Source organism: Ischnura elegans, chromosome 2 (assembly GCF_921293095.1).
Source record: "Ischnura elegans chromosome 2, ioIscEleg1.1, whole genome shotgun sequence".
NCBI lineage: Eukaryota > Metazoa > Arthropoda > Insecta > Odonata > Coenagrionidae > Ischnura > Ischnura elegans.
In genome coordinates this window covers 124,023,364-124,041,379 of record NC_060247.1, presented here as the reverse complement: position 1 = coordinate 124,041,379, position 18,016 = coordinate 124,023,364, and the positions used below count along the sequence as shown (strand labels likewise).

The 18,016-nt window shown below is 39.2% G+C and overlaps 1 protein-coding gene across 2 annotated transcripts in view; it reads left to right on the top strand.

Moving 5' to 3' along the window:
• Positions 1-18,016, top strand: part of LOC124154583 (acetyl-CoA carboxylase) — a 73,676-nt gene that overhangs the window by 7,725 nt on the left and 47,935 nt on the right. The window lies entirely within an intron of this gene.

Sequence of the window (18,016 nt, the reverse complement as noted above, 5' to 3'; positions counted from 1 at the left end):
AAGAAATTCGAAAAATCGATAAATGAAGACCACCCTAGTGTCCAGGGGTTACGAACTCCCTGAGAACCACACCACACCTCAACTTCGCCCACATTTTCATCAATCCTTGAAGTTGACTGGCGACCAGCGCGCTGATCGTCCTTAACGAGCTCCCTCCCCTCCCGGAACAGCCTATGTCACTCGAGCACAGTTGGGCAGCTCCTGGCAGCATCCCCGTAGGTTTCCTTAATCATTGCGAGGATCTCGGTCTCAGTTTTCCCGAGTTTTTCGCAAAATTTGATGGCGTAGCGCTAGCTGTGATTTTTCCTCGCCGTGAATCGCGGTCTTAACACAGGTTCATGATAATGGACGTGCTCACTCTCTGCTTGGCCGCAGTTGACTCTTTGGAAGGCTCCCCACTATCTGGCCCAGGTGGTCCGATCCCCCTCCGCCGCTTCGTTTGCGCTATAAAAATTAAGTCCTACTACATTTTGATCTAACCCTGTGTATCTTCGCCTATAATAAGGCGCGACATGGATATTTTTATCGCTGTTAATTTGGCTTTGTATTATAAGTGCACATTATTCCGCCTAGCCTATCAAATATGTATGTCGTATATATGTACTTGAGATTGTACGTATGTGCCCTGACACCATACTGACGTTATCACAACGTAAATTATCTGCGTTCTTCTCCATAACTCCAGTGCTAATGCTCCTGTCACATTTTTATCTTAGTTTATTCACATTTTTGTTCACCTTTCGCACGAATTGTACTCCGGTGACGTGGTGCGAAGATCGGATCTCATTTTGGTGACGACCACCCCGACTGATTCCACGGTCGCCCAGAAATGAATGCTCGGTGCATAATTAATAAGGCAGGTTCAACATCACCTCTGGGAGGCAAAACAAACAAAATACTGACCTCATCACTCCGGCAACTTTTAGGGCTGATGCCATTACTAATTGTGCGCATATAATAAAAAAGAAAAGTGTGATACGACTAAAAATTATTGGAAAATCTCCTCTGAATCAGAAGTAACCAGACTGAAGGTCTCCACTATTTTTCTTTCGTAACTTTACGCTCAAAATAAATTTTCGTATACCGCGAATCGTCACGAAAAACCATTCCATAATGACTTCTCGAAAGCCAGCCTCATAAATACCAGAGAGGTAGGATGATGTTTCATCTGATACTTATTTTGACGGCAAAAATGAAGCAATTGAATAATTTATAGAGAACGGTATGAAAAAACTGAGATATTTTATGATTTTTCCTTTCCTTTCCTTATTCGAACAATCAATGAATTTCGGAATTTATTTGACGATTTCATCTTCAATATACTCCTCGGGAATGAAACAGTCAAGGTTATCCCTTAAATTGTACCTTGAATTGCCTGGTATTATCAAAATTTAAGAAATTTGTCCCAGTTGTACCTTCATGTTAGTATAAGGTGGTGTGTCGTATCGTCTTTGACAATTTAAACGCGCTCACTGCAACCACCGCATATGTCATACGATTAGCATATCAACCTTAACTAAGTTCACAAAACCAAAAGGAAATGCCTTTGAAGGGTAACTTGAGGTGGCAGGAATAGAATTCCAATTGGCGGGTGATGATAACTGATATGCGGAACATAAGTGAAAAAGGTATAACGGCGGTTATTGGGGGTGGAGAGAGGAATTCACGCTTGGCAGCACGTTTTCCACGCACGAAGGAAGAAGTAGAGAATCTGATTGAGGGTACGAGACTGAACAAAGATTTAACTGAATAATATGGCGTCACCTTTGCAATGGTCATATAGGGGAAAACATAAAAACAAAGGACGCGGATATGGCAATGCCCGCATCATAATTCTAACTTGAAAAACACGCAGCAAATCAAATTCAACTCCGGTGGGAATTTGTCTTAATTTACGTTTATTTTTACATCTTTCTGTGTTAGGTGGGTGGTGGGCGATTTTGGTCTCCATTATTTAATAATGGTAAGTGTTTTAAGAATGCAACTAAGGGAAATGAATTTTGAATTAAATGGAATTTTCAAGAAATTTAATTTTGAAAAAATTGAATTCCTTGAGCTGAAAACAAAGAGAACATTTTTAAGCTCTCGGAAATTAAAACACGAATAAGTAAATTGAAACCAGCAGCATAATAGTTTCAAAAATTTTCCCGAGAAACTTTGCGTCAGGTATGCACAAAAACAATGGATTTCAACCAAAGAAAACGTATTGTCGTGAACATCCACTGGAACTAAACACTGAAATTTCAATGGAATTATACGATGCCAGTGAAGAAATTCATGTGCTTGCCCCCGGAATCTTTCGACGTTGTGTGCCATTAAAAAATAAGGTTATTGTTTCCTTAATATTTGGAGTTAGTAAATGCGTAGTGCTAAATGTCCAACTTTGTCATAAAGATGAGACTCTCCTGAAGTATTTCTAGTTTATTCCTTATTACCATCAGACGAAAGGGAGATAAGATATTTTAATGGGAATTAGGAAAACAATTCTCGGAACCAATTTGAAAAATTATTGACCGGCTATCTTGACTGAGTCCTGTTTTATCTTGAGTTATAGTCCTGAGTCTTGACTGGTTCATGAGTGTAAGCCATGGTGTATTTGATTGAGCGCAGCTGATCGCAGGGTCCCGTGTTCAAATCCGGACGATGCCTTAGGATAAAAGAGGATCATAGTCGCCGCAGTTCAATATCCGGTATTCAAAGAGTTCAATAAAATAGCAGGAGGACCAACGAAACGAACTGATCCCCCTGCCCTCATTCATCCACATTTAACTATAGGCAAAACAGTAATAGTTTTTTTACAGTAGACTTATATCCATGACGACATCAATGAGTATATTCTCATAGTGTATTAGCCGCGAGCGGCTACGCGGCATGTAATAAAATACAAGTAAATGTGTCCTTTCGATTACCTACAGAGGTAAATAAAATTTTCGGTACGGTGATAATGACTTTTCGAGCATACACTTCATCTACGTCTGCATACTACCCCGCAAGTGGCCTAAAATGCATGTGGCAGGGGGTGTTAGGACACCAGCCATTTCCACATAATAAGGAAATGCCCCAACGAAATCACGACCGGCATTTATTAAAGTCCTTTATGGTTCGGGGGAAAAAGGAATTCGCATATCTATCCGTTCGACAAAATATCTCTCTTAATTTATCGTTTCTGTGGAACCTGGAAATATAAAATGGGGCTCTCATAGTATGTTCTCCATTTCGCTCTTAAAGATATCCATTATCAATTGTTCAAACGGTCCACTTAGGAGCGACAAGTAAGTAGTGTCCATTATACAGACACTTTTCCCCGACCCAAACCACCTCAATATAATTCTCATCAAAATTTCGATAACTATTTGCTCGGATTTTGTATAATTTAGAAACACTAATTATTGTATAAAATGATTCTACATCACTTAGATGATTGCTGATTCGATCGTCCGATGTCATCTCTTATAGATGCCCTCATTAAGTTATATGCATTTAAATAATTTAACTGCTGTCGGAGTGATTTAGTCCATATCTAGCATTGTTTGGAATGTTTGATAAGTGAAAATCCGACAATAAATAACCGTATTCCTCGTGGAAGTAAACTACACTCCTTGGATGTGTAACCAATTGATATGGACCTTTTAATATAAAATTGTAAATGCCCTCCGTGGATCTCATAAGGGGATGTGTAACGACCTACCTTGTATTATTAGTACCATGCTCTGTAAGAACCTCCTAATTGCTGTTGGACCGTCCACCTAATCTTTAACCTAATTATTAAAACCAATAAGTGAGGGAATTACTTTTTATGAAAGCTTTTATCATGAAGAGAAATTGCCGCTAGGGTTTCTCGCGTCCGTGGCTTAATCTGAAATGAGGTCCGTCCTCACCCTTGCAAACCAATCGTTAAGGTTGCACCACTGAGTGATCCAGTGTGGTAGTTTCAGCGCATCATTTTAGCAGCGTTTCTGGAATTAGGTCTTGACACACAAATACTTTAATTTGATACTGTATTTCTGCTAATATTTCTCCCGCCTGATGGTTATAAAAATCTTTCTGCCGTGTACTGTCGCTGATTCACACGTATCGCAGGGAGCGGCATATGTGCCAGCGAATGAACGTGGCTTAGAAGTCCATCACTAGTCAACAAATGAGTGAGGATTTCTCTTCCTTCATCTGAAGGGGCATTTCCTAAATACGGTGGCATTTCTCCTTGACGTAAGAGGTGAAATCCTTACTGAAGTCTGCTTTGGGTGGATAAATGGAAGGAGTATTTGGAACAACTTTCCCCGCCTTCGACGTTTTTCAAATTTCTCGCTACTGATGTCTTTGACGCTTTGGGAGAGCGACTAGCTGCACTTGCCTTTTCATTTGGACTGTAAATAAACGGCGAAGGAATTTTATATATGAAAGGAATTGGTTTAACAAAGGGAATTGGCGCTTTGTGGCAGTTAAGTCTTGCCATGTCTCTAGGGTCGTTGAGAAAATCGCCCTCGATAACGTTTTGAAATTTATTTATCATTATCATTAATTCATAAGGCTGACGGTCGGGAGTAAAAGAATTAAAATTAAGCATGGATCACACGATCATTTGTTCCGTCCCTCTTAGTGATCACTCGAGCGATCATTTTTCTGAATCACACACGCTCTCTCCCGCCGTCGCATTTCGCATCATTTCCGATATCTCAGCTCGTTGTCATCACGAAAATATATAGCGTGTTTATGTTTACCTATGTCGTTCCCACGATTGTCAAACGTTGCGCTGCCATCGCTCTATACGGGCATGCGTTCTGATTGGCTGATATGGTGTGCCATTGGCGGTTTCAGCGACGGAAAAGCGACCAGTGATGAAAAAAGTGATGAGAATCTTCATCATTGGGGTGATCGTGAAAAACAATTGCGCGCGACGATCATTTCCGAGTAATCACTCGAAAATGACGAAAAAACATGATCGTGTGATTCAGGCTTTATAGAATTTCGAATGTCTTATAGTCATTGAACTCTAAAATGTCATGTCATGTCATGTCTAGCAGGGAAAAATTCATGCTCCGCTTCATGAAAAACCATGATTGTCGGTTCACAAAATTACCTTATCTTTTATGGTTAACATGAGATTGATAATACTGGTCCATGATTTCGGGAAAAATCATAGTTTAACTAATTTTCCTATTCTTAAGGTCTCTATTTACACTTTATTTTCAGGAAACTTCTACACACGTATCTATTTTTTTCGGACTTATGAGACGACAATTTTAATGAAAATTGAAACAACCACTAATTTAAATCACCCTCCTTAATTTTATTCATGAAAATAAGATTTTTCATGTCTGAAACTGGTCGGATAGATAATATTTTGTAAATTAAATCTGGGATACCAGAAAATAACGTATGCGAAGTTTGACATAAGAGTGGACCTAAGGGAAACTATCTATAATAACCTATAAAACCATGAAAACCTATAAAACTGGGAAAAAATTAATAAAATGGAAGCCATGTAATCGATTTCCAATTAACTGTGGAGGAAAACCAAAATAACTTCAACCCAACAATTCAACTATCTAATTCCTCAACCTTACCCCAGGTTCAAAGGAAGAGTTTCTTAATATGTAATATTCCAGTCTCCGTTTTAATGCTTAAACGCGTAAGAGCGCTGTATCGTATCTTTAAGTTGGTCATTCTTCTGGAAAGCCTCAATACTTTGGAAAAAAAAAGCTTTCGGACATGATTATGCCTGTACAAGCAGCGAATTTAGGGAAGAAATGAATCTCAAGGGAATATTGTAAAAAAAATATAGTTCCTCATCTTCTTACGCATCGGAGTATCCACGATACTTGAGCTTATCATTTCTAACAGGTGATTCACGCGAATATCGATAGCTCTTAAAATTCGTTTCACACCCTAACCGGCTTTATGTGCAGTGGGTTAATCTGTAACGGTATTCAATAATCGAAAAATAATTTATATTTGTTTTTCCACTCGTAAGGTACGGTTAGGTTAAGCGGTGTTAGTAACTCACCCTATTTTAAGTGATACAGTACCTTAGTCATACTTTAATTTTCTCTAAAGGTGGACATTCCATTAAATGCATGCAATGAAATACGCAGGAAATGTTTTTAATTAGTCTTAAGGAATGAGAATGTTTCATATTTAAGTTTTAGTGGGCAACCTGACCTTTGAAATTGACTCGAGGTGACAGGCAGTGACGGATTAAGTAGGAGGGCGCTACCCCTCTCCCAGTAATTTCTGGAAAAATGGTAATGTTTAAGGTGGCCCTCAAAATAAAGTTTTATTTTACCATATAAACTATGCTAAAAATAATGGATTAATAACTAAAAGCCACTTGTCTGCGCACATTATTCCTCAAACGAATTATCGCCGAGAGGTATTGCGTACCATTAGGGCGCCAAAGAAAATAATAAACATGCCTAAAACGAAGATCTTAGTCTGCCCCTGGTGACAAGGAGGTGAAGTGCGAAAGTTATCTTATACTTAGCTTATTAATGTGTGCTTAGACCTCGACTACGTTCTTGTGGGCGCATCGCTATAGAGATTTTTCTGATGGCGAGATATTGATCGTCAAGGGCGATTCCTTTGACTCCCTATCAGAGCACTATGGCCCACGTCGCGGACACGCTCGTCGCGATCGCGTCGCACTCGCTTCCAGCGTGCTCGTCGCGATCAGGATAAGGCAACCGGGTAAGCGCAATCCCTTCGGGTGGCTGGCAGCAGCGTTCGTTATGTCTTGAATAGCTGCCGCGATCTCTCTGCCAAGGACGGTTATTAGTGAGACGGCTCTAGGCGCTCATGGGGGTTGAAAGGAGTCTTGGGAAACAATTTGAGAGGGGCGTCACGGCCGTCCACTATCAAGTTAAATCGAGTAATTTGCGACCGGAAAGGTTCGCCTCTCTCGACGATCTTTGGATCGGCTCTCCCAAGATCGCCCTGTGCATGTCGTCTGTTAATGTGTTTACCCTGCTCTCCTGGGGGTCAGTACTCGGCATCATCCGATGTGCCGAATGAAAGTCCAGGCAACGCGACTCCCGATAACCTTTCACACTGCGGCCTTGGTTGCGTAGTGCATGCGAAGATAATGCACATGCGTAGTCTGGTGTGAACGCAATAGCCATGCGGGGACACGTTTCTTTCTCTTTTACGTGTCTTCACGAATTTCTCCCGCCAGCGGTTAAATATGTTGAAGCGCTAACTTTCAATGGGATTTAAATATGTTTTTTGGTTTCCACGAATCATCTGCATGACGAATTTCAAGGGCAAGTACCCTGGCTTTTACGTTGTGGGAATTTCTTTGTGGCCTCGGATGACTCCAAGTAATTTTTACCATTTCTCTTGGCGCTTTCGGGAGAAATTTCTGTGAATCATAAGAGTATCTTTCAATGCAGTTATTATAATAATGCATATATGCATATATAATGCATATATGCACGTTCATGCTTAAGGGTGGTTAAATCAAGTTGCAATCTAAAAAAAATAAAACCTCTATCTTTGGGAACACATTTGCTAGCGGCCATTCGATTATCATAGTTCTTCTCCGTTACATAGCCTTTTTCAGCGGAATAATAAACTAATATCTACATTTTAATATCATTATTATTTACAAATTGTCATCGAATAACTCGCGGTGATAATTGTATTCAGAGCTTAGAGTGAGACCTTCAACGAAGATGTTGATAAATGCGATAAATCTATTCCTGTAAGACTTCACAGCTCTTAATGAAGAGATGTATTATTTTTTTCACGGAATAAAATAACACATTTTAGCATTGTGTTGTGAATTTATTATTGGGTTGATAGAAAGGGAAAGGTGTTCCTAGTTCTAAATTTTTTGCCTGTTAATGCTCGTAAGTGGAAGAATGAGCAGTCCATTCTGTGTTGGAGAATAGGAGAGTGCATACTAACGATTAGCGAAGTCCTGCCAGCTCACCGGTGCGACAGCTTTGCCAAACAGTGGCGGGTTACTTCCGAAAGAATGCAACGACTAATGTTGGCGCACTCTGGCAAATATAGAGCGTGTGTATACAATAACAAATGCGCGTCGCTCGGTGATCAACGATCGAACTGCAGCCGGCGGTACCTTACTTTGAGAGGAGTGTTTTTGTTTATTTTTTGTGGTTGCGGAAATACTCTGCTTGCGCTTTTCATTGGCTTTTATTGTCAATGTAAGGCGTAATTGTTACCCAGAAAGTGTGGACATGGGTATTGCCCTTCACGCTCAGCGGAGTGTCCATTGGCTGCTGCCGAGTATGAGAATTTGCGTCAATGCAAGTGCGTGCTTTTCCATCGTTAACAGGTGCGTCATTCTATTTTTTTTGTTAGAAAGGCAATGTTATTCATCTGCCGGAGTTTAATTACTTATCATGAATTGAAGTGCATGAGGTTTATTGTTTATCTGGTTTTTCCTCCCTTCAGCTGCACGCGTTATTTAACTATCTACTGCGTTTTTACTCAATTAATGTTTCCCCTCCCACCGTCCCTCAGAAATAACGCAGTCAATCTTCGGAAAGTTTGCTCTCCTCGAGTTGCCCTGTCATTGGATGATTTTTTTCAAATATTTTAATTGTAAAAATTTCCAGCCAAGGACTCATTACCTCTTGTCTTCCAAAAGCAATATTCTCGAAGTAAATGTAATCGAGAGCGATTTTTTGGCAGGCGACCAAGGTTGAAATGGCGAAATACCAGATCACGTTATTTTGCGTATGACTTATTCACTGATAAGAATGCGTATGTTTAAATGTTGCTTATTTGATAATTTTATTTCCATTGAGTTTATTGCGTACTGAGTAGACGTTTCAGGACTTCAATATTATCTGTCTTTGTGTCTTTCATGCGCTAATGTTTTCCATTTCCCAAAATAATATTGGAGTTGGAGGTTTGCATGCAGGTCTCATCTTTTGGCTTCCGCGCAGGCACCTTGAATACTCTTGGTTATGTTAACTCTGCGGTCATACAGGTACTCATTTTCACCGTGAAATGGCACGGTTATCTTCTCAGATAGTTCTTACTATGTGTCCGTAGTTAATTAAGTATGTGGGAATAGCTGGCGTTTTCTTTGATCAGTCGTTGTCGATGATACCGGTGCCCTATTCCGTTATTGGTCTTCGACTTTCCATTTTTCAGTTTCTTTCGACGCAGTTCGTTATATCTCTATGAGTGGGTATCTCGTAGTTGAAGCTTTCTCGTTTTTCGAATCAGGTCAAATAGGCGCCGGCTACCTCTGCCGTTCTGTCCTGGTTGGCTGCCGTAGAAAACTTTATCAACATTGCTCATCGATAAAATGAAATTTACTTTTATTAATAAGATGGATTTATTTTTCTGCCCAATTTCATGTTAGTCCTTATAATGCCGCTAAGTTCAAAACTATGGGTAAGAAAAAGGTATGGGAAAGCAAATAGCATGGGGTTTCGTTTAGAAAGTTAATGCACAGAATTATATATTTCAGAATTATTATATAACTGAGTGATATTTAAATTCATTGATAACATCTTCCGTGAAAGTTATTTTAACGCATTGTGCGTTTTAACGTTGGAAAAGTTGCACATCGTCGTTGTCGAATGATTTTTTTAAGGGCTTAATAGGATAGCTGTTTCATCTTCCAGTTGTGATAAAATCCTTTCGAAATCTTAGAACATGATTTATTACTGTAGTGAAAAGAACTCTGTTAAAAGGTATGTTTTTTTCTGTGAAGCGGCGAATATGTTTAAAATTATTGTTATTCTGTTGTCGGTTTACGAAGAAAATATGTAACTACTCTCTATTTTCATGACTCGATTTAGCTGCGAATTAAAAGTATTGAGTATCAGAATGCGAGTTGCGATTATATTAGTTACATTACAAATTCAACCCTCGTAAGCGCATGCCCTGTTGTTGTCCTGTTGTTCTATATCATTATAAAGAAGTGAAGAATCTGGGCTTTTCCCGGTGAATAGCATGGATGAAATCTTATCGGATTTCCAACAGGGTCAGGGTGTGCATGATGAACCCTTAGCCCTGAGGATGTAGGGAAAGTCTCCCAACGAAACGTCGGCCTACACCATGTAGACCCTGATCCAGATGGCAACCCGAGAAGATTTCATCCATAATAAAGACGTGTTCTTGAAATACTCTTGGTCCATGGTTCGTTGTTTCCATGTTCCATGTTCGTTATTCTGTGGTGGGAAGCACGAACAAGAAATCCTCAAGGAGACCCGTAAAAGCCAGAATAGGGGGTTTAAGAAAAAGTGTTTTGGGTATTGTGCGTCGTTATTTTGAATTTCAGGGGAGACCATCGAGATCTTGTAGACAAGACAAATTATCACAAGTAGGAGAGCGAGAAAAATAGCCATAACGCGTCGGCCTTTGGTGAACTTCGGCAGGTGGTGCCCATGTAATTATGTGAAGAATTATTTTACTTCTCCGGCAGTGTCTCTCCTTATTTAGGAAATGTTTTGGTTTTGCAAATAAAAAATCTTATTTCGTGTCTCGTGGAGGGAACATATAGTAGGGGAGCGCCATGATAATTTAAATTAGCAGTACGAAGGATAGGCCCGAAAATATCTTTAGCAGAACCTTGGTTATAGCTTTCGCGGTCAACGATTGCATGGAATAAAATAGCCTTTCTCGGGTCTTTGCGCGTTTCCTTGGCCCTTTCCTTAAGAAGAAAATATCAGTAGGGTTGGCGAAATGTCGAGTTTCTTAATTAATCGCGCAGCAAGACGGGAGAATGTTTATTTTATCTTTTGCTGAAAAACGTTCCTACCGTTAAATCTTCCTTGTCTTAATTCTCATTTCTATCTCCGACCATGCGTGGGTGCGTTTACTCTACAGCTTAGGGTAATCTGTGAATTTATTGGATGCAACTTCAGGATGTTTTTGTATCATTAACTCTTCGTGGGCGCTCTTTTAGCAGTTGTAAAACTCAAGCAAACTTTTTCAAGTCCCTTTGCTATGCACATAGAGAGAAGTTGGTCACCTGTTCCCGTGATGGAGTCCCTAGCCATGTTGACGTCCTGGCCGCTATCCCACTTTCCCTCTTCGGAGAGCAGCTCCCTCATTCGTCGTCGACTTGCCTCTTGATACGCAGCGCGTGCAGTGGTCCTGTCTCCACTGATGCTCTCACGCGTGACTCATTCGTGCTCTTTGATAACAGTTAAAGAAGAGTATTTGGGCAACAATTGATCGGGTTGGTTTAGCGCCTGGCCGAGAAAGCTTGTTATGGAGAAGGGGGTAATAAACTACCATTATAAAATCCACAATTATCATTATTCCTCGATTACCTGTTATTCGTGAAGCCCGGATCCGAAATTTAAAGTGCCACAGGATATCTCTGTTTCCGCGAGATAATCGCTCTGTGTGTTACTAACTGATCGTGGCATTTTCATTGTGTGTATTGTAGTGGGCGTCTACTCCACTACAATACATACCATGTAAATGCACGTTAACCCAACTGAAAATATTGGCGGGTCTATTCTGCGTACTGCTCAATTTTGAAAATTAACATCGCGCTCCTGTTCACCATTCTCACTGAAACACTACTAACTTTTACTCTAAGAGAGTCCATCAGTCTAGAATTTCACTTATTAAGCAAAATAAAATTCTCGGACTTCAAAAATATTGAAGTGGCAATTTCAAGTACATGAAACTTCTGAAACGTTGGCATGCGACTGTACTTGATAGACCAGTTGCGTAGCGAGGGGGGAGGTCCGCACCCCTCTAAGACCCCCGAAATATGAAAAAAAATGACTTTGCCTCATACAAGAAAACAAAATATTGATAAATCATGATTTTACAAAAGATTTATTTGAAATATGGAGTTTATTCGATTATGAAACGTGTTAAAATTAGTTCATAACCCTCTACTTACAATTGTTAGTACCATGTTTTTCAAAAATTTCCCTCCCTGGTTTTGTACACCCCTGCCACCCGAATAAAATTCCTGGCTACCCCACTGTGATAGACAATTTGGGTATATATTGAGAGGGAGTGCCGATTGTGTTCATTGATTCCCTCGATCTTCAATTGTGTAGTGTTCATAGGTATTTTTTTCTAGAGATTTTAAAAATGGTGGAGATTTGGTGGAATCGACACGTTTATGAAGTAATAAGCTATCTAGTTCTGTGGAAAATGAGTTCTCCTCGGTCTTATGCAGTGTCGTACGTATATTCATTGTAAACGTTTCAAGTTTAAAAAATGGAACTATGAAAATTACGCTAGAGCCTTGTGATTCCTGCGTTTTTTTTTATTACGAATACAATTATAAACCGACATTGTGTCTTCTTTTGGAAATTCAATTTTTTGTACGTAATTTATCCTTGGTTTTGCGTGTGTTAACGGCTCTGAAAAGTTACTTTCATACACAATTGTTGTGCATTTTTTCCCAATTGTAAGTAATATGAGAGTAGGTATGCAGATTGGACATTCATATGTGTTGATGTTTACGGGAGAGAGTGATAAGCACTTTCTTGAGGGCTCGTTAAAATTCGTGTTTTGCAAGTTCTCGCCATTTTAATATTTCTTATGCTATTGATTTTTTAATTCGGCATTTCCTTTTCGGTCGAACTAGTCAAACTTCAATTATAACTTGCTATTTTTCTTAATATACGATAGATTCATAAGTTTGTTGGTAATTTTCAATAACTTGTTTTATATAGATACGCTCTTAATATTTCCAATGCTCATTTTCTGCATCTCTCCGCCCTATCTAGTCTTCCGACTACCTTTTTGTGCCCAAACAACTCATAATTTTATCTAATTTTGCGTGACAATTCCAAAATCGGTAGCGTTTGCCAGCATTTCGCATTCCGGAAGTGATTTGAAGAGACTAATTCTCAGTCGTCACATTTTTTCAAATGGGACGCCTTGTGCGTCAGGTGTAGGACCAATTTTAGGGAATATGGAGGGGCATACCGTTGAAACCGTAATATAGCCTGAGGATTCCGTTGTCGAAGTACGGTGCACCGTTCCACCCTGTGGGTGTCAAGGTCGCGCAGCCTTCTCATCGCTGCGGTCACCGAATACACTAGACGCAAGAACTTTCTTGAGAGAACCGTTACTATTAGGGGTATTCTAGAAACTTTATGGGTCACGCATCAAAAGCTTGGGACCTGCGAGATTTTGTCGAAACTACCACTCATTCCTGTTGTCATCTTTCTTGGTGAGATTCCCCATATTCAATGTTTCCTCCGTCCCGCAATAATTTTCCACCGATGAACATCGTATGGATGAAAGAAAATCCGAAAAAAATTGTTGCGTGAGGATAGAACTAGGTTTAGATCGAGCGCTGACTTATTCATGGCATAGCTTTGGTGGCTGCTCTAGTGGAAAACCTGAAAGGCAATGACTTGCATTGTGTATGGAAAGTCATGGAATGCCCGTGTAAGTGACTGATATGGTGAATCACTTATGCTTTCAAAGTTAAGTAGTCATTTTTCCTCGCTCCTCACGCTTAAGTTTAGCTTTGCTTATTGAGAATTCCATTCCAAACATGTCATTCAGAAAGCGGTATTTACCGTTGACACCCATTTTATGTCGAAATTTTCCCATAATTTGTTATGAGATCAACATTTATTTACTCTGAACAGCATTAGTTTTCATTAGAGATTAATATTCCTTGAAATTAATACTATCAAGCAATACAGATAAATTTGTGAGATTACTCTGGACGTGTTGCACTAGCACTTGTTGAATAACGGGTTGATGTATGGGTTACCTCCCGGTTGAACTTATAAGGGAGTATTTTCTAAAATGTTTTGAATGTCTTTAAGGTAACATAGTATGTTTGAAAACGCGTCTGATCGAGAATGAATTCGTTGTGTTGCAATGGAACATATAATTGTTCCTCTTTATGGTGCAGATCTCTCTGTTGGAATATGTTGTGCATTTGTGTTTAATTACTTGCGCCTATGCTTCATGCGATGCGTGTGGGATTTTTTTTCGCGATGTAATAGTCTCATGTACAACCTCGCTGACCCCTGACAGGATAAAGGAAGGTCTAATAAGGAGAAATCTATGTACTATAAATCCACTTCCGACCACTGACTGAATGACTTATTCATACGAATTTTTGGGGTGAACTAGACGAGATACGACAAAAAATCATGGGATAGACTGTCGAAAAAGTCATAGAATCCATATCGATTTTCGAAAATGTCATTTTTCGAATGTAGACCACGTGGTGCGTAGAGAAACCAATTTTCAGACCGTACTTTTCAGTTTGGCCAAATTGTGCAATTTCACTATGTCGTGAATTATTATCTCAAAAATGGAGCGAGATACGATGTTGCGTCATCGGGTTCAACAAAAATGTTAAGAACTGGCGGGGTGACCAGAAAAGGCCTCGGTCTTTTCCGGGGTGGTCTATGGCACAGAGCCCCCAAGCGAGCGGAAGCGAATAGATATTCTATATTCCTCGGCATCTTTTACTTTCCATCTCGAGGAATATATCAGGTCATTCAAATCTTCCTCATTTACACAGCGAAATAATGCAATAGCTGTGATTGGGCGTTGTGTGTTTCATATATTTTTCTCTAAGTCCTTTCTTGATTGTCTTAAGAAGAGCTAAGGGCTCTCTCACGAATGTTTTCTTCAATTCACCCTAGGGGAAATGACAAGTGTCATTCCTTTATATGGAATGATTTAATACTACCACAATTTGTGTAGAAATTCCTTCTTTCTCGGAACGTCCTAATTTTCATTCAATAATGAAAGAAGTCATAATGACGCTAAATTTGTTTTAAATCGACAGTTTTTATTTTCAAAACGGACACTTGGTCAGGTCACTTTCACAGACGCTGTTGTCTTCAGTTTTCTTCTTTCAGCTTCCACATTAACCAATTGATTGAGAGAAGAAATTCATAATGATGTGAGAAGTGATGAAACAGCTGCAAATACTCTCGTTACCAATCTCTTCAGGTCCTCCACCAAATATTTACCGTGAGATAGTGTCTTTGGCTCTGGTCATAGGCGGAAAATTTCATCTGTGTGAACAAAAGTTTAAGTTTAAATTGGCTAAGTTTCATGGCACGATTTCGGGAAGGTTATGTCTCTAATCCTTTATGATGGTGCATGAATTGAGATCGTCTTAATTCATCTCTTACAAAAATTATGACAAATTATTTCCGCAAAAAATTGTTATACAATCATTCGTGTGATACTTGATCGTCTTAATTCATCTCTTACAAAAATTATGACAAATTATTTCCGCAAAAAATTGTTATACAATCATTCGTGTGATACTTTTAAAATCATATTATGATTAGATGTTTTCGTGCACCATGTGGTTAAAAAAACGTTAACCTACTATAAAACGTACGCATTTAACGGAAATGGTTTTCTCTGGTCGATGTGAAACGTGATGCCTTATAATGCTGTCACATTTTGCCTTCTTCGTGTTGAGAAGTTACGGTAGGTTTGTGATTATGACTCCTATCGCCATGATAGAATTGCTCAAACGACGTTGATAAGGTTTTCATTTCCTAAGACAATATTCCATCTCGTCCTTATGGCATTATGTAATCCTGTTTGCTGGGAGTTCATGATAATTGAAGATTGATAAATAGTAGGGAAATAATATTTAGCATTATTTCTTACAAATGATTTTGTACAAAGAAAAAATGTAATATCAAATGAATTTCTGGCATAGATATTAAATGGGTACTAATGACAATAATAAATTAAATTAACTATAAAAGTAATTGATAGACGGCATAGGCGCGATTGGTATAGGAGACGGGTGCCATTTCCAATGATAATGCTGTAGTATCAAAACCCAATCCATGTTTTCTTTTACTTTTTTGTTATTCTCATCCTTGTTATAATAAAGGGGAATATTTCAAGGAATCGGTTATGAAATTTGCCTTTATTGTTATCATTACAATACCCTTTGTATTCCGAGGTAAGTAACGAAAAAAGTACCAGTTACGGAGAAAAAAAGAACTACAGCCATTGTTTTTCCATTGAACGAAATTTAACATTGTTAGATGCTAGAAAACTTTCGATGGAGTTTTAATCGCAGAAGTTGAAAAAAATTATATGCTTTAAAAAAACGTAAAGTGCGTCTGTGTCTTGTCGCCCATTGTTGTCCTGAATTGATTTGAGTTGCACACCCGATGACGTCAAAGCCCTTGCAGAACTCAACACTAGTGGGAGGAGTTACTAGTAAATGCTTTTGAAATAGCTACATTTTTTTTCCTTTCCGTCAACTGCCATTGGAGTCATATATCTCTCGTACCAATCGTGAGTCGTGGTCGTTGAAATAAATAAAGCAGAATATAAGTGGGAGGAACCAAAATTTGTGTAATAACCTTATCAAGTTCTTTCTTTAGCGCCTCTTACCAGCGGAAAGATTATCCGTGCATGCGAAATCCCGGGCTATGGTAGTTGTCATTTCTTCTTGGATACACGTATCCTATAGATTTGTTACCTTTGATATTTTCAGAATTGCTCGTTGAGTGGCCCAAAAATGTCAGTCAGTTTCGCCGAAAAGAATTTCCCCTTCGAAATTGACTTCGATGCCAAGATCTCTGTTGTTTTCTTTCCGGAATCGGATGAAACAAGTCACTGACACCGGCTCGGTTTTTCGGAACTTCAGGAGGAAACCCTTTAGGAGAGAGAAGTAGTGTATATCTTCGTAGCAGTGGCGCCGACTCAATGGGGCTTGAGGGGCCCCGAGCCCCCTCAAACATTTCTTATGGGTGTGAGGAAAAAATGTGCCAGGCTTGTCAATTTTCCCCGGAGTGTCCAGATATCGAGATTCGAGTTATCAGGGTTCATATGTTGATCATTCGACTCTTCTAAAATGCTTCAAAAACTTAAAACTCACTACTTATAGAATTTCCCGGGGCAAGATCCCCGGTTTAGGGCCCCCAATATTTTTGTAAGTCGGCATCCTTGCTTCGTAGCTTATGCAGGCGCGCGTCTTTATCACCTCTCAGTGTGATCTTATATCATTCTGTTGAACTAATATAAACTTAAAGGTGATTGCACAAACTAGGTTACCTGTGTTACAACGACGTCAAATTTAAAAAAAAATTCATGTTTTTTTTTTCGTTTTAGATTTGCGTTAGGACTGTTGTTTTCAGATTTTAATTGTAGTCTTTAGTATACCGTGGAAAAAACGAATTCCTATACCTATTTTTTATTACTATTGCCCTCTCATTTTATCGTTTCTAGCGGACAGGATAGTATACGTGCGGTGTCAAAGTTATTATCACTAATGGGACAATCAAAGTTCTCGGTTCTCATTACACAAAGAAACATAACTTAGATTACTACATCCATTTCTAATAGCTCCCAAATTAACCCTAACTTCCCAACTTAATCTATCGCCCTCTTATTTTTGCTTATCGCATCGTGCCTCTGTCATTTGTATCTTATTCAGTTCGCGGTTTAGATGTTTTTGCTCCGGGTCCCAACTGATTGCGGTATAAAGACACTAATACAGGAACTGATCTCACTATACAATATGTTGCACTCGAGGCCGGAAACAAAAAATCGGTGTAGGTTGGTTTATCGAATGATACATTTCAGGGGTTCCATTTGGAGGGGTACATTTAGAACCTTATCATGCAAACATATCGGGAAGGGGTTTGAACGTAACGAACGATCCCTAGGATGGACGAAAGTGGGGCCTAATGAGTGGGGACTAGGGTAAGGACGGTCACCAAAGGGAAAATGAGTATAAAGCCTCACTTTCTTTTAAATTTGGAACGCAATCGTGTGGAATCGCTTACATATAGTATATTTTACCCATTGTAAACCTCAATTGAGCCAAGGGCGTACCCAGGATCATAACTAGGGGGTGGGGGCAAGCCATGGTCTAAGAGGGGGGCAAGCCATGGGACTTATGAGATTATTTCCTTGAAAAAAATAGTGTTATTTTATATATATATCGTATACTATTACATATCATTTTTCGTGGGCTTAAAGAAAATTGGTTGAATACTTTCGTTTCAATTCAGTACTGATGTTACTGAATCTGAACCTCTCTGGGTACGCCCATGAATAGAGCCCTAATTAACCTCTGTATAATGCTACGATA